At 54.1% G+C, this 17,502-nt stretch overlaps 1 protein-coding gene across 7 annotated transcripts in view; it reads left to right on the top strand.

Annotated features, from left to right (window-relative positions):
• The window catches only part of LINGO1 (leucine rich repeat and Ig domain containing 1), a 208,870-nt gene that overhangs the window by 76,760 nt on the left and 114,608 nt on the right, over positions 1-17,502 (top strand). For all 7 annotated transcript variants that reach the window (XM_054451644.2, XM_054451638.2, XM_054451639.2 and 4 more), the window contains one exon: positions 7,820-7,881. The gene's annotated coding sequence lies outside the window, so the exon portion shown is untranslated. The remainder of the gene's footprint in view (positions 1-7,819; positions 7,882-17,502) is intronic.

The raw sequence follows: 17,502 nt of genomic DNA, 5'->3' as shown, positions 1-17,502 counted from the left end.
TGCTGAGAATTCCTCCCCTTCCAGCTGTTTCCTTCTTATCCTTCCAGCCGTTTTGGCAGGCTCTCTTCTACAGTCTCTGCCAAAGGTGAAGCTGGCCATGTTCCCACTCTCCCTGGACAGTACACCAGTCCTTGGAATTCGGTCCCCCCGACTGCCTTGTAACACCAGCTCTCCAGCAGGCTGAACGAAAGTTATGGTTTTGCAGAATATCCAGCTTTGTCTCGTTGTTAGCTGGGAGGGATGCTCTCTTATGGCTTCTACATCCTGGATGAGGCAGAATCCCTCTGTCTCTGGCTCTCGTGGTTAACAGCTTTGGATTTACCCAGATCTGGGTTCAAATTATGCCTCCACCAGGTGCTGGCTGTGTGCCTTAGGTGAGTCATCCCCACCCTGCACCTTAGTTTCCCCTCTGGAAAGGGGGATACTGGTGCCCAGCTCAGTGAACTGCTGAGAGGGAGGTGAGCTGATCTGCCCGGTACCTGGAAGTGCTCAAGAAGTGGCCATCAAGTGGCTCTGTGAGGCCCTGTTCACTGTGCCTCTGCCTCCCAGAGGCTGTGGGGAGGAAGGCCAGGGAGCAGCTCTGGCTGGGCTGGCCTGCAAGCTGGGGTGGGAGCCAGCCTGGGCCTTCTCACCTTCAGAGGCTTTGGAGAGAACACTCTCCTCCACACATGTCCCCGACAGCTTCTCTGGCCCAGCCTGAGCCAGGCTTGTGGGGCTCAGCCAGGTCCGTTAGCTCCCTGGGAGCGGCCCCTCTGCCTGGCCTCTCATCTTACCAGTGCCTGGCAGTAGGCCCCGCCCTGCTTGGATGGGTCCATGGAGCTCCTGGGCACAGAGGGTGATGCTCAGCACCTTTGCCTGGCATTGGAGGCCCTGCCCATTGTGGATGGCCCAACCCCACCCCACCCCCCGCCCTTCTCCCTTGCCCATCTCTTTCTCTCCATCTGAACCCAGGATTCCTCTTGGCCCCTCTCCTCTCTGGTTTCAGCTGAGGTCTTGGGAAGTCTTGTGTTTCGACATTCTAGGTGAGAACATTCTAGGCCAGGCTTTCTGAGTATGTATGGGGACCAGGGCTTCTTTGGCCCCCAGAAGCAAGGCAGGGCTGGTTGCACAGAGCTTCCTTTACCTCCAGCTGTACCTGATGCCCACAGAGCCCGCAGCCTCAGGGGACTGCACTGGGGAAGCTGAGGCGGGAAGCTACTTTGCGGAACCACAAGGTCAAGCGGTTTTGTTTTTTGCTGGCAGTGGTGGGCCCTGGGGAGAGCGGCTGGCCACACCATAGTCTGTGGGGCCTGCGGCCTGCCCCTCCTGGGTGGCCAGGCCCTGTTTCCAGGGCTGCTCTTGGGGATGCTGGGGCCTAGGCTCCTGAGGACACCAGAGAAAGGTGGCCAGGGGCCTTCCTGGGGCAACAGCCTTGGCTTCTGCTTTATCCTCTGAAGGTGGCTGGGGTAAGGGGTCCTCAGGGCCCAAAGGCAGAGGGCGGAAAAACCTGAGACTGGCCAGGGAATGTTCCAGGAGTTTCCCAGCCTCTCAGGACAGTGTAATGTGGGTGGGGCGGGGGTTGGTTCCCTAAAGGCTCAGGCTTGGGGTGCTGCTGCCTCGTGTTCCCAGGAGCTCAGCCAGGCCAGAAGCCTAGAGGGCAAAGAAGCAAATCTAGAGGGGGCACCTCTGGGGCTTTTTGCAGGGTGTCCCCTGCTGAGAGTGCCTTCCCCAGCCCAGCCAATGTCTCCTTCCTGGAGAAGCACTTCAGGTGTCTCTTGCCCCGCTGGCCTAGGTTTGGGCTTCTCCTCCAGGCTCCTGGTTCCCTTCCTTGGCCACATGGTATGGTAGCTGCCTGACTCCTGGTGTGTGAGCTCTTCTGGGGGCAAGGGCAGGACTGGGGGCTGGGAATGCCTGAGCCCCAGGAGATGGACATGTGTGAACAATGACTGCTTAGGGACAGAAGGGAGGCTACTGCCACCTTTGGCCACTGTTGCCCAGCCGCATAGCTCGGCAGAAGCACTGCCTTCTTGGAACCTCAGCTTCTCCTTCTCCTCCTGGCCTTTTTGGGGGTTGAAGGTTAGAGATCTGCTTGGGCGGGCCTCGGTCTTTAGGTGCCTACCTCTGCAGGTCTTTTCTGAGCCTCTGTCCCTGCTGCCCTGGACTCCCCACCCTACTATCCAAATCCTTGTGTATTCAAAGCCCCGCCCCACCCCTCCAGGAAGCTCTCCGTGATGCCTCCAGCCCTCACTGATCGTAGTCTAAACCTCGTGAGGGTGCTTCCAGTTGCTCTCTTCCCCTTGACACACACCCTTGGCTGTGAGTGGGGCACCAGGTATGCAGAGGCCCCACAGCATGACCGGTGTGGGCAGGTGAGCCTGTAACATCCCATAACAGGCCAGCGTGGTCTGTGCTGGGTGGGGAGCAGCACAAGCATGGGGCCATTGAGGCAACATTTGTGCTGCATCTTGGAGGGAGATGCTGGAGACAAGAGGGTCTTGGGAGCAGACATCAGGCTAGGAAGGGCCTTGAATGCCAGGTAAGTAACTTGGGGACCTGGCCTTTCTCTACAGGCAGAGCACCAGGGGAGAGGCTCTAATTGGATGGCGCACTCCTGGGAGCAGACCCTCCCCATAATGCCTGGAGCCCTCCACCACACCCTCTGCCTGGCGGTCTCATACTTGTTTTTCAGACTTCTGCTCCAAGGACACTTCCTCAGGGAAGCCCTCCTTGACCACACTGTCCATGCTGTCAGGGCTCCTTGGCTTTTCCTTTAAAGCCCTCATCCCAATGTGTCTCCCACCCAAGTGTGGCCATTGATTAATGACTGCCTCTGCCACCAGGCTTTACAGCCACTGAGGGCAGGAATCAGAAGGGTTTGGTGGTCCCCTGGGTCCCCAGCTCTCAGCTCAGTGCCTGGCACAGGATAGGTGCTCCATAAACGCTGACTGAATATGTAAATGCATGCAGGGCACAGAGCCCAGGAGCAACTGGCTGGAGGGGCTGCTGGCTGATGGGTTGGGGGGAGGCACAGACCTCCAGGAAGCAGGGGCAGCTCCTCTGTTCCAGCCATCCCAGCCAGCACTGTGCTCCCTTTGTGTATCATAGGTGGCTCTTTAAAGAACCACTTGCAGGAACAAAAGCTGTCTTTGGCGGCACCTCAGTGGGTGGGCTGGGCCTCCTGAAATGCTTTGAGAACAGGTGGACTGAGCCAACTTGTCACCCCCAGGCTGGCTGGTAACTCTTGGGAGAGGGGACGGTCACAGTGACGGGGGCCATGGGAGGCAGAGTGATTGGTGGACCCAGCCCTGACCTCACCAAAATTATTTTTAAAGCCTGCAAGAGAAAGGGGATATTTTTAATCTTTGTTCCATCAAGGCATCCCAAGGGAGAAAGAAGGGGAAAGGAAGGAGATGGGGAGCTGCAGAGGGGCACAGAAGTAGGGCCAGGGGCTTCTGAGGGAGGGGAAGCAGCCCCCGAGGCCCCCAAGGACTTACTTTTTTGTCCCTAGCCCTTTTAAATTTTTTAAAAGCTCCAAACAGCAAGAGGGACCGTGGAGTTCATTATATCGAGTTATCTCCTCCGTTTCAGGCAAAGATCAATCTTCTGGGTCTTGCAGCTCCAAGGGGGGAAGGGAAGAGAAAGAAAATGGGAGGCAAAAGGAAAAAACTCCCTGGACCAATTTCCGCTGCGAACACAATTACTGGGCTGCCTGGCAGCGGCGCCAGCTGTTGGCAGGCATCCTGGCCCCCCGCCAGTCGCGTTCAGCTGCCGGCCGCCCCCAAGGCTCCCTCCTGAATGGGACAGGTTGGCAGGTGTGAGAGCCGCAGACCCCCTAGGGTGGGGGCTGCTGGGCCTGTTATCCCAGGGAGGCTGGGGCCCCACTGCTGTGCAGTGTGTGCCACTGCGCCAGCTGGCCAGGCCTCAGTCTCGCTTCCATCTCCCTGCCTTTGCAGTGTGTCCTGCCTGCTGGGCGTGCCCTCTGGCTCCTGCCTGCTTCTTCGTATGGGAGACAGTTTGTGTAGGGAGTAAGAACACAGGCTTCGGAGTCTGGTAGAGTTGGCTGTGCCCCTTCCTTCCTTCCTTCTTTCCTTCCTTCCTTCTTTCCTTCCTTCCCTCCTTCCTTCAGCAAATACGTATTGACTGTCTCCTGGGTGCCAAGCACTGCACATAGTACAGAGGTGAATCCAGAGGTGAACAGGGTGGCTTTGGGCCCTGCCTGCCTTATGGAGTTTATGTTGTGATGAGGAGGCAGACAGGAAACAAGGCCACACATAAATAGACAATATAATGTCAGGCGGAGAAAATGCTTAGAAAATTGGGAGAGACTGGGGTGCCTGGTGGGCATTTTACCTAGGGTGCCTAGGGATGGTAAGAGGGCTCATTTGAATGGGATGGTAAGAAAGTCTGGGGGAAGAACCTTCGGTAGAAGGAGCGAGAGGGCAAAGACCCTGAGACTGGCCCATGTGGGAAGGAGGCCGATTGTGGTGCAAGATGATTTCTGAGAGGCGGGCAGGACCTCGAAGGCTTTGGAGAGAGTTTGGACTTCAGTCTGTACCATGGGCTTATGGGAGGGAGCCACAGGGCCTGATTCTCTCCGTCATCGTACTGCTCTGATAGTTTGGGGCCAGAGGTGGAGGCAAGAAGCTGAGTGAGGGAGGAGGCTGTTTCAATAATCCAGGCAAGAGCTGGCCAGGGCGGGGCAGAGGAGCTGGGGGAAACAGTCAGGTTCTGGATGTGTTCTGGGATAGACCTGATAGGATTTGCTGATGGCTTGGGTATGGGCTGAGGGAAAAAGAGAGAAGTCAAGGCTGAGGGAGACATAATTTGGGGATAAAAATGAAGAGTTCTGTTTTGGACAGGTCTGTTAGATGAGCAAGCGGAGATGACAAATAGGCCTCTGAACATGAGCTGGCACTCAGGAGGGAGCTGAGGCTGGTGAGAGGGACCTGGGGGCACAGCAGGGGTTTAAGCTGAGGAGTGTGCAGACAGGGTGGGATGGAGAAGAGGTCCTGGTGAGCCCTGGGGCCTCGGATGCTTGGAGGGAAGTTAGGTAAGAGGGGAGAAGGTGTAGGAGGACAGCCAGGAGAGGCCGAGTCCTGGAAACCCGGAGATAAAATGTCACCTGATGGAGAAAGCAATCAGCCATGTCAGATGCTGCTGAGAGCTCAGGGACCAGTGAGGGGACAGAGAATGACTATTGGGCTTGGCAAAACTGAGGTTTCTGGGGGACCTTGATAAGAGCAGTTTTGTGGAGTGATGGGGACAGAACTGGAGAGGGAACTGGAAGTGAAGGGGTGGAGACAGTAGAGACAGCTCTTGAGTTTTGCTGTTAAAGGGAAGCAGACAAATGGGAGGGCATGTGAGGTCAAGGAATTTCTCTCCCTCCCTCTCTCTCTCTTCCTCTCCCTCCTTCCTCTCCCTCCTTCCTCTCCCTCCTTCCTCCCCTTCCTCTCTTTCTCCTTTCTTCCCTCCCTTCTTTTCTCTTTTACAATATTGAGGCAAATTGCTATGCTCTGTGACTTTGGGCAAGCAGCATAACCTTTCTGAGCCAGTTTCCTTTTCTGCAGAATGGAGGTGACAGCCCAGATGTTACTGGATCTGATGCACAACAGGTGCTGAGTAAATGGGAACTGTTCTAACTTAGGGCTCGCATGGGGAAATGGACAGTTGCAGATCAGTACAGATGTTTTATGGAGATCAACTTGGCAGCAAGTATCTACATGTAAAACGTGTATACCTTTGATCTACCCTTTAGGAAGGCACCCAGAGAAATACTTACACATGTGTGCAATGAGACAGGATGTTTTTTTCCAGCAATGTTTGAAATAAAAAATTGGAAACACCTAAGCACTCATCCTTGGGGGCCTGATTACACAGGTGAGGGTACACCCCACGTGGCATGCCTCAGTGCAGCACCATGAGAGCTCAGCTGTGACAGTCCGTTAGGAAAACATGCTGGAGCTTCACAGCCCAGATCCAAACTTTGGCTCCACTATGCCCTGGCTGTACACTCAGGTGGCTTACTGGTCACCACTCTACTCTGCACCTCAGTTTTCTTTTCTTTTCTTTTTTCTTTTCTTTCTTTTTGGTTTTTCTTTTTTAGAGATGAAGTCTCATTCTGTCACCTAGGCTGGAGTGCAGTGGCACGATCATAGCTTGCTGTAGCCTCCACCTCCTGGGCTTAAGTGATCCTTCTGGGCTCAAGTGATCCTCCTGCCTCAGCCTCCTGAGTAACTAGGACCACAGGTGCACACCACCATGCCCAGCTAATTTTTTAAATTAATTTATTTTTTTTGTAGAGACAGGGTCTTGCTATGTCACCCAGGCTGGTCTTGAACTCCTGGGCTCAAGCGATCCTACCCCTTCAGCCTTCCAAAGTGCTGGGATTACACGTGTGCACCACCACGCCTGGCCCACTTCAGTTCCTCATCTACAAAATGAGGATCAAAACAGCACCCACTTAGGGAGCTGTTAGTAGGATCAGACGGGTTAAGAGGTACAGCACTCAGCCCAGTGTCTGGCACACAGTAGGTGCTCAGTGAGCACAAGCATGGTTATTGCTATGTATGGACAGGGAAAGGTCTCAAAAATCTGTTGTGAAGTGAGGAATGCAGGTGCACACAAGCACAGGGGCTGTGCTCTCTGGTATATACCCCCATGTCTGTGTGCACCTCAAGTGATCCTACCCCTTCAGGTAGGATTGCACACACATTTGCACATGTGTGCAAATGCACAGTTAAAGTTTCATGCCAAAGGGACGGCAGTCAGGACCTCTGGAGAGGTAACTGGGAATGAGAGTGTTTACTGTACAGACTACTGTATTTGAACTTCTTAAAAGGAGAATGCTTTCATGTGTTATTTGCCTAATAAGGCCATAATATGTGAAGGTAGTCATTTAGTTCTTCACCTCTTTTAGGAAGCCTTCCGTGACTGCACCAGCCCACAGCCCGCCCCTGTCAGATCGCCTTAGTGTTCAGAAGCCACATTTCCACTATGGCCGCTGGGAGTGAGATGTGTGTGCACGCATGCATGTGTGTGTATGAGTGGTCTCCCATTTAGCCTGTGAACTCCTTGAGGATGTGGGCTTTGTACTTTCCAGGATGGACACATCTTCAAGGCCAGCAGTTCTCAAAGTGTGATCCCCAACCAGCAGCATCAGCATTACCTGGGAGCTTGTTGGAAATGCAGATCCTCAGGTGCCACCACCCCCAGGACCTACTGGTCAGAAACTCTCGGGGTGGAGCCCAGCAAGCTGTGTTTGCACAAGTCCCAGCAACTCTGCTGCACCTGCCTGTACTGATGGGAGGCACAGTGAGGGTCCCAGGGTGAGCCAGTGACAAAGCTGAGACTGGGCCCAGGTAAAGGCCTCAGGCAGACATGGGAAGGTGGCCCTGGATACTCCCTTCCCACCAGCTCCTCTGTGCTCCTTGGGACCATGAGCCACACGTGGCCTCAGGAGGGAGGATTTGAGGTTCAGCCCTGTGTGTCCAGGAACCAGAGAACTGTGACTTCCGCTGCACACAGGCTTGGATAGGTGGGGACTGCGCTGCAAGTCTAGTTTGTGTGTCCTCCAGTGCTGTGTGGGTGCCTGAATCCCAGCTTGCTGTAGCCCATGCCCTTGCTTTACCGAAAGTGCAATCTTGACTCTGGAATGAATGTGGCATCTTTAGGCTGCCCGCAGGCTTCCAGAGGGCAGGGTCCAGGTCTCCTCCTGCTCTATCTGGCCCAGTACACGGGGAAGCCCAGGCTGGGCAGAAACTTGGGTGGGGTTGATTACAGGATGGGTCTGCAGGCCCCAGTCTGACTGTCCTCTCACCTCTTCCCTGCTGTCTCTTTGCAGGTGTCCCACCGAGGAGGCCCTGATCTTGAGCCCGGAGCCCTGAGCCCTGAGCCGATGCTTGAGTGAGTTGAGCAGCTGCTGTCTGTGTTGGTGGATGCAGCGGGGCCAAGGGGTCTGTGCGGAGCAGCAGCCCTCTCTCTGCCACCTCATTCTCCTCTCCCATCTCCTGGACGCCCCTTTCCCTTCCCCAGCCATGTTCCTGGGGAGGGGCACTTTTAAGTCACTGGGCGAGGTAGGGGGTGGGAAGGTTTGGGGATCAGCTTTTAGGAGAAAGGAGGAAGGCAGCTCCCTGGTCTGATGGGTCAGGGTTATAGGCGCTGGGGGCCCTTAGAGAGCAACCGCTGGGTCCCTGGGAAGTGTGGGTGCCTGGCCCAGGCACCAGCCAGCCTTGAACTTGGGGATCCTGGAGGCTCCTCCTGGAGGAGAAGCAGAGCTGTGGGCCACTCAGGTGAGGTGGGCGGCCTGTGGGGGACAGGCCAGGGAATCTGTTGGGTCTGGGGATGCTCTGGGTGGTCAGGCTCTGACCTTAGGGCCTGGTTGTGCTCTGTGATAAGCATTTTTCAGACACTATTCCTGTGTCTGGGGAGCATTGTTAGATGAGGGGCGGCAAGGTGACCCCAGTAGCCCCCAGCCTCGACTTCAGTTCCAAGGACACTCTGTCCTGGAGATGATTACAGGGAGGGTTTCTGGTTTTGTTTTGTATTTTAATTTAAAAAAAAAATCCATGCTCTCTCCCTCTCTGGAATTCTGGTTTTAATTTGGTGTCAAGGGCCCAGGCATCTCTTCCAAGTCAGCCTTACCTATGTGCTCAGGAGGGAGCAGAAGGGGTGTGAAGTTGGGGAGACGGCACCCCTCCTCACAAGCCTGCAGCAGCAGCACTAGCAGATTTGAAGTAGTGGGGGCTAGAGGGGTGCGGCTGTCCATCCTCCACCCTCCCCTGGCCTAACTTGCCGCACAACCCAGGGCAGGGGTTAACTGAGATCAGGAGTTAGGGGTCTGGCTTCAAATTTCCGTATCTGTAAAAGGGAGCTCCTCATAGCTTATCCTCCTGAGCACTGTGTTGTGTGTAGAAGGCCAAGTACCAAGAGCCTGGCACACAGTTGGTGCTTAATAGATGTGAAAACACACAGTCATTTTGCAGCAGAGCCTTGGAAGGAGTTTGAAGGGCTCTGGGGATTGGAGAAGTACAGCCCTCGGCAGCTCAGACGCCCCTGCAAGGGCCAGTGCAGTCTCCTGTCATTTGGGAGAGGAGAAACTACGCTCAGTGGACCTAATCCAGGCAGACTGCCTGGAGGAGGGTTGCTAATTGTGATTAATTTGTGATGGTTGATCACCTCTTTTTAAGTGTACAAGAAACCATCTTCATACTTTAATTAGCTCATTAATCTTAGCAACAGCAACCCATGAGAGGGAGCACTTTGTTCCCTTCCCGAGGCCTCGGTCGCAAGGTAGGATTTGGTCTTGGTCTCCACTCCAGGTTCCATGGGTCTATCCGTCTCTCTCCCTACACTTTATCTCCCAGTGGTGGGTCACCTGAGAGGAGGGCTATGGTTGGAGGCCACGCCCTTGGCCACCATATCCTCCGGTCAGGCCCTCAAGGGTCATGGCATGGGGGTGGGAGCTGGAGGCTGCATCCATGAAGAGGTGTGTGTGGACCAGGCAGCCACAGCCAGCAAGATTGTGAGAGGGAGCCCCTGGGCTAGTCTCTCGGGTTCTCTGTCTCTGGGGCACGTCCGTCCTTCCTGGATTATGCCCTCTTCCCTTTCCTCCACACTTGGACACTAACAGCCTCCTCTGCTCGGAGTGTGCCTCCTCTGAGAAGCTACCCCACAGTAACTGCCCTCAGCTGCCATCCTGTGGGTGGCTGAGTGGGCCCCAGCCCCACTCGGTTCAGTGAGAATGAGTTCCAGGCGCTTGTCCCGACCTAGATGGGGGAGCTGTGGGGGTGGCCGCTGCACGCTGAGAGGGCCTGGAAACAGGAAGGAGGGTGGGCAGGCAATTCAGGGATCTGCAGACACAGGCTTCAGTGGAAGGGATGCCGTTCAGGGGAGAGCTGGGAAGGGGCAGGCTCCAATCCGAGAGGCCGGCCGCAGCCGGTGGGGAGGGCTATCAGTCAACACACCTGGACGCAGCATCAGAGCACCTTCGATTATTTATGACTCGTGGGATGGCCTCGTGAAATCTTTGAAATAAAAGCAGCCTGTGTGCTGGATCAGAGCCTGAACATGTGTGCTGGGGGGCATGGGAGCCACAGTTACAACAACGGCATCTGTCCGAGTGCAGAGCAGGGAGCCCCCATGGGCTCTGTGTGCAGGCAGGGCTGGCGTGGGGTGTGGCCAGCCTTGGCCGGTAGCTCTGCCTCAGGGGAAGCCACACTCGAGCACTAAGGGGTGACACCCATCTGACAGGACTGCACATGTGAAGGCCACTCCAGAAGGGACCTCAGTCCACCTGGCACAGCCCAGTAGGCCTGGGGAAAGGGTCTTGCTTGGATGGGTGCATTTGCTGGGCACCTCTCGCCACCCCATCATCAGCACCAGAGTTTACCGGTCTGACGTTTTGTGTGAGCCTGAGCGGTGGACGCAAGCTAGCACTACCTTCATTTCTAAAACAGGGGAGCGGAACCACGGGGGTGGGTGTTAGGCCAGTTCCCTAAACAACATCCTATACTTGGGAACTTAATTTTTAACTTTAAGGTCAGAATGTGTATGCTGCAAACACTGCTGTTGGTTTTCACCTCAGTCCAGCGCAGAAGGGAGGCCCCGTTGCTCTTTCTGCCAGCCCTCTGGTCCTGGGCATTTCTGAGGAGCAGTGGGTGGACTTAGCAGTAAATTGTAGAGTGCAGACCTCAAGTCCTGAGCTAGACTTGGGTTCATGGTTTCTCTGTGCTTCAGTCTCCTCATCTGTAGAATGGGCACAGCAGTTGTTTTCTCATAGGCATATTGGGAAGATGAGATGAGATGATGCATGACCTGGCACGTGGTGAGGGCCCATCAATGGAGTCGTGATTGTCATTGCCGTGGTTGGTGGCTGGTGGGGTGGGCAGCAGAGCCAGTTCAGTCTGAACTGGGTGACATTCGGGTTCCTGTATCCAGGCTGCTGTGGTTGTGGTGGGGGAGGCGGCTCCAGCTTCTTCCCTGCTGTCTCCCTCTGGGTGTCAGTTACTGAGGGCTGCCAGGGATAGTGCTGGACAGGAGGGAGCTGGGTGTGCAGCTGGAGAGAGCTCGTCCCTGCTTCAGTGACAGGAGCTTTCAGCCACCTGGGTAGGGGAGGCACAGAGGGATGAAATCTCTGAGCCTCGAGGAAATAAGGAGGCTGCTTTAATGGGGCACAGAGAGGCAGCAGTGGCAATGCTGGGGTTGAGCAGAGAGGCCTGGCACATTGGGATGGTGGCAGGGAGGAGAGTGAGGAGAAGGAACTGGCCCAGGCTCTTCACACATGGAACATCGTTGGTTCTCACGCAGGAGAGGGATGCCATGATCCCTGTTTCCCTATGAAAAATGGAGGCCCACATATGGAGGCTGAGTTGACCCAAGTCACAGAAAACGCAGAGCTGGGATTGAATCCCCTTTCCCATGTCCTGTGCCCTGAAGGGGCTGAGGGCACCAGGAGCGGGCCAGACTCTAGGGCCAGGCTCTGGCTGTCCCGGGCAGGGGACACGCATGGGCCTTGATGTGCATGTGTGTGCATGTGCATTTGTGTGCCGAGTCTCTCCCCACTTCAACAAGGAAGCTCTCTGGGAAACTAGGGCAGTGGGGCGGCTCTCTGCCACCTCCTACAGTATTGGCACCTGGGGGCGGCTTCTACATTGGAGCCTGGTGTCTGGGCCCAGCCTGTTCTCCCGCACATGTGCCTCCCATGACTCTGCCCCCACCCCAGCCTGCCTGCCAGGGTGGAGGGGTGTCCGGGGGGCTGGAGGGTACCCCGGGATAATAAAAATAATTCTCAGCTAAGACACTGTATGCCAAGCATGAGTAAACATCATTCTCCCGTTATCCAAGGCCACAGGGGCAGAGTGACTTGGCCAAGGCCACACAGCTAGGCAGTTGTGGTGCAGGATTCTGACCCTAATGATGGCCGGAGGTCCTGGGGGACCCAGCTCTGGTTTTTCTCAGTGGGCAGTCCCAGGATAGCACCTCAAGGTGCTGAGGAGCCAGGACCCTGCCCCAGCTGTCATTTACCAGCCTTTCTGTGGCCAGGCCTGAGGGAGGCATGGGCCACACCTCCCCTCAGCCTAACCTGCCTGCAGGTCCTTCCTGTTCCCATGTTACAGATGTGGAGACTGAGGCTCAAGAGGGCCCTATGCCACTTTGATGCCGAAGTCTGGCTTTTTTCCCCCTGCCTTGCTGCTCCAGAGCATCTACTGATGCCCTCTGCCTGCGTCTCCCCCAGGTTGATGCTGTGGCCCAGGCCTGATGCCTGCCTGTGCGGCTAGAGGGAAAGAGAGCCTGGACCAGTCTGGATATAGAGGGACAGAGAGGCAGGGGCAGCCCCAGCACAGACGAGTACGGGGCAGGCGCCGGACCGTCTCAGTCTCAGAAAGTCATGTGCGCTGCCCAAGCCCCTGAGGCAAGATGGGTAGCTACTGAGAACCTGGTTTGTGGCATCAGACAGCATAGCATGAGTCCCAGCTCCAGTACTTACCAGCTGTGTGGCCTTAGACATGTTACTTAAGCTCTCTGGGCCTCAGTTTTCCCATTGGGTGACAGGAAAATGATAGCAGAACCCACCTCACAGGGCTGTTAGGGGATAAATGGCATAGTCAGGTACTGCGCTAGGAATGACACTTGGCATGTAGTAGGCACTCAGTAAATTCTAGTCAAAGTTGTCATTGTTATTAGCAGGGCTATAGAACATTCTAGGGTGAGAGCAGAGCCTTCCTGGCTCCTATGTGCAACTAGATGCCACAGCCAAGAGGGACAGGGCTGGGGCCTGCTTCAGCCTTCCCCTACTCCCCCCACAACACTCCCAACCCCGGACCTCCAGTCCTGAGTTTTTCATTCCCTGGGGAGCAGGTAAATGTGGGGGGATGGAGGGGATTTGCCATTTTGCACATTAACTATTTTTATATTTATACCTACCTTATTCCAATAAGTATTTGTGAGAGCTAAGCATAATTGCGATACCAAGGTAGACAATCCAAGGCAGGGGAAAATAGGATGCAATAGCAAGGAAAAGCTTGGGGAGCATTAGAACATGGACATAGAGGGTCCAATCTTGGGCTGAATAGTTGGTTCTGTGATTCCTGGTAGTCAGAATGAACAGGGAACTATCAGTTATGAGAACTGCTGTCCATAGGAGCAAAACAGCATATAGTCCTTGAGAAGGAGTAGGTTTTCTGGAGGAGCGGGAGCCATATCTATTCAAACATCTCTGCAGCCCACGGCAGCTCAGAGTGTGGAGAGTGGAGGTCAGATCTCTGACCTGGGTCAGAGGGCTGGCCAACTCCAGGCAGGGAGATCCTCTTCCTGCACAGAGTGGTCTGGGGCCCAGGACAAGGACCACTGGGCCGGGAGGGTCAGGTCAGGTAGGCACTGGGCCACAGCCCCTGATGCTTGCCCTGCTCTCCCTCCACCAGCTCCCAGCCCTCTCAGCTCTGGATTCTCCTGTCTAGCTGGGTCTGCACAGGGAGGAGCAAGTGTTAAGCTGGGTCTGCACATCTGCAGTCCTGGGCCTGAGACCAGCTCTGCCTGCTCTGCCCTCCTCCTCAAGGACCTTCAGTGTCTCCTCATTGGCTGATAATCAGCTGCGCCTCCCTGCACCTGGCCTCTGATCTCTAATCCTGAGCCTAGCTCAGCCCTTGGGGCTCCTTTGTACCCCCTTCCTTAGCCCAACTCTGCAAGTGCTCTCTGACCTGGATGTGCCTCCATCATCTCCCCACTGGCACCGAGCTGCCCAAAGGCAGAGTGGAGTCTTCCCAGCTTCCCTCCCAGTGCCGGCTGGGCCCTCCTAGTGCCAGCTGGGCTCTTGGGTGGGTGTGGGTGCCATAAGCCTTGCAGGGAAGGAAGGTTAAAAAGAATGGACATTCAGCCATCACAGAGGGTGGGTTTTCCCTTTGCAGAATACCTTGCAAATACTTGGCCAAGTCCAGACCTCAAAACAGCTCTGCGAAATAGGACAGCAACAGCAGACCAGAGTAATAACAGCTCCTGTTTCCTCAGTGCCCGCTATGTGCCAGGCGCTATGCTAAGCATTTTACAAATAGTTATTTATTTAATCCTCGCTACAATCCATGAGCTGTTTCTACAGAGAACTGAAGTGCAGACAGAGGATGAGAGACTTGCCCAAAAGTACACAGTCCTTAAGTGGCAGAGTGGGGATTTGAACCCAGGCAGTCTGGACTACATTCCAAGCATTTGTGTTCATGGCTCCTCCCAAGGGCTGGTGAGGGAGAAGTGTGATGCCCACATTGCAGACATAGAAACAGGCCCAGAGACAAGGAGGCCTGCCTGAGGTCACACAGCTGGGAGGGAGTGGATGAGGTGGGGTTCCCGTTAGCTCCATCCCATCCCCAAGCTGGAGCTGGAGCTGGAGCTGCCCTCAGACCCCTCCCTGGAGGCTGGGAGGAGAGGGTAGGAGTGAGGCTGTGAGGGCCACAGAAAACCCCCTTCTAGGTATGGCCCCTGTGTGTGGCACCTACTCCCAGCCTCCAGCCTTCAGCAGCCGAGACGAGCGAGGCTTTGGTCTCTGGCCTGGCCGGAACAGGGTGAGCTCTGGGGGTTGGGACTCAGCAGACGCTAGTGCAGCCCACCTGCCTCGAGCTGGTGGGCATGTGGCATGTCCGTGATGAGTGGGCTTTTCGCAGGGCGAGCATTAATCACACTGCCAGGCAGCGGGAGAGGCAGCTGCCTGAAATGCCTGCACCTGGGCAGGATCGATCACCGCCAGACCTGGCCGGGCCAGGAGGCTGAGGGCAGCCAGGGGCCATCTCTGCCAGGCAGACAGTCAGGGAAGAGGCCTGGACTGGGGGAGGAGACACAGCCCTGACCTGGGGCCCTCAGAAGAGGCCTGGTAAGAGGGGACTCCTCCTCTTCTCCCAGGGACGGCCCTTTAGTGTGCTGCAAAGCCATTTATCCTGTTTTAAGATGCATGGTTAAGACTTGCCTCCTCCAAAAGCCATTGTAGAGTGCCCATGTGTCAGCCCTGGACGTTTTCTCAAAGGAATGTGCAGCGTCCCCGGGAGCCAGACAAAAGAGCTTTGAATCCGTGTTGCCACCTGCCAGCTGTGTGACCTTGGGGAAATTACTTCACCTCTCTGAGTGCTAGTTTCCTCATCTATAGGATGGGGATGAAGCTCATTTTTTCCTTTTCTTTCTTTTTTTTTAAATTATGGTAAAAAAAAAAACCATATAAAATGTATCATCTTAGCCGTGTGTAAGTGCACAGTAAGGCAGTGTGAACTGTATGCCCCTTACTGTACACCAGATTCCTTTTCGTCTTGCATGACCAAAATTCTGTACCCACTGGACAACAACTGCTCCTTTGGCCGTCCCCACAGCCCCTGGCAACCTTCCTGCTACTTGCTAAGAGTTTGAGCACCTTAGATACCTCATACCAGGAAACCATATATATGTGTCTTTTTGTAACTGGCTTATTTCACATAACATAATGTCCTCCATGTTCATCCATATTGTGGCATGTGACAGCGTTTCCTTCCTTTTTTAAGGCTGAAAAATAGTCCATCATCTGTATACACCACATTTTGTTTATCTGTTCATCTGTTGATAGACAGTTGGGTTGTTTCCATCTCTTGGCTATTGTGAATAATGCTACAATGAACACGAGCGTGCACATACCTCTTTGAGATCCTGTTTTCAATTATGATATGTATATATATGCACACACACATACACACACCCAAAAGTGGGATTGCTGGATCGAATGGTAATTCTATTTTTAATTTTTACAATTAATTTAGTGGTTGCCCCATTTTACATTCCTACTAGCAATACACAAAGGTTCTGATTTCTCCACGTCCTTGCCAATACTTATTTTTCTTTTGGTAGTGACCGTCCCTATCTGAGGTGAGGTGAGACCTCATTGTGGTTTTGCTTTGCATTTCGCTGATGATTAGTGATGCTGAGCATCTTTCTATCTGCTTGTTGGCCATTTGTATATTTTCTTTTGAGAAATGTCTATTCAAGTCCTTCGCCAATTTTTGATTGGATTATTTTTGTTGTTCAGTTGTAGAAGTTCTTTATGTATTCTAGATATTAACCCCTTTCAGATAGATGGATTGCCAACATTTCCTCCCATTCCGTAGGTTGCTTTTTCACTCTGTTGATTGCTTCCTTTGTTAAGCAGAAGGTTTTAAGTTTGATGTAGTTCCATCTGTCTATTTTTGCTTTTGTTGCCTGTGTTTTTGGTGTCATGTCCAAGAAATCATTGCCAAATCCAATGTCATGAAGCTTCTCCCCTATGTTTTATTTTAGGAGTGGTATAGTTTCAGGTTTTGTGTTTAGGTCTTTCACCCATTTGGAGTTAATTTTTGTATATGGTGTAAGGTAAGAGTCCAACTTCATTTGTTTTGCCTGTGGAAATCCAGAAACTGAGCAGAGGCCATAGCAACTGCAAGCTCATTCTTTCTTGTGCAGGGTCTTGATATCTGGGTGCCCTAATGAGGACAGGACTTTTGCTCCTTCCTCCTGATGATGGCTATTGCTCTGGCCCTGAGTCTTTCCTTCTCTGGGTCTTTGGGTCTTGCTGTACCCAGGCCAGGTCGGGCAGGATGGGGTGCCTGCGGGGTAGGCAGCCCACTGCAGGGATGCAGGCTTCTTCCTCACCCATCTCTCTCAGTTCACTCAGGAGGACTTGTGTAGAGTCAGCAGCCCAAAGGGTCAACACTGGACACTGGTCTGGGGGAGAAAAAGGTCTCAGTGGGGCAGCTTAGGGCTGTGGCCTCCTCCTGCCCTAATCTTCCGGTGACTCAGATGAAGGTGCTGAGTCCCACATTTGCCAGTGAGAGGCAGTTCTCACCGTGGGTGCTCGGCTGGCGGAAGCTCTAAGCTGAAACCTACCAACCAAATGGAACTCTGCAGCCAGGAAAATGAAGTTTTGCACTTGGGCCCAAAAACTCAATGGCCAGGGGATGGATGCAGGAATAGGGGTGGGGCGGCCGCTCCATGTACGCTCCCTGGGCATGCTGTGCTGGAGCCATCTCAAATCAGCTCTCTCTCAAGCCCATGGACACATGTTCAGGAATTTTCCAAGCCAGTTGTTCAACACAGGAGTCCACCTTCCAGGCTCACATCCTGGCTTTCCCAGGTCTGGCAGATGCAGGCTCTACCTCTCACGGGAGCTGCCTGTCACTTTCTGTGTGACCCAGGCAGGCCTTTTCCCCACCCTGGGCGTCTGTTTCTCCATCTGCAAAATAACCATTGTACCTTTCTCAGGGAAGTTGTGAGGGTTAAACAAGATAATTGATTATTTATTTATTTATTTATTTAGAGACAGGGTCTTGCTCTGTTGCCCAGGCTAGAGTGCAGTGGTGTGATCATAGCTCACTGCAGCCTCGACCTCCGGGGTTCGAGTGGTCCTCCTACCTCAGCCTCATCAGTAGTTGCTACAGTAGTTGGGTACAACGCCACCGTGCCTAGATAATTTTATTTTCTTTTTGGTAGAGACAGGGTCTCGATATGTTTCCCAGGCTGTTTTCAAACTCCTGGGCTTGAGTGATCCTCCCG

Source organism: Pongo pygmaeus, chromosome 16 (genome assembly GCF_028885625.2).
Source record: "Pongo pygmaeus isolate AG05252 chromosome 16, NHGRI_mPonPyg2-v2.0_pri, whole genome shotgun sequence".
Lineage (NCBI taxonomy): Eukaryota > Metazoa > Chordata > Mammalia > Primates > Hominidae > Pongo > Pongo pygmaeus.
This window is presented reverse-complemented; position numbering and strand designations above follow the sequence as displayed.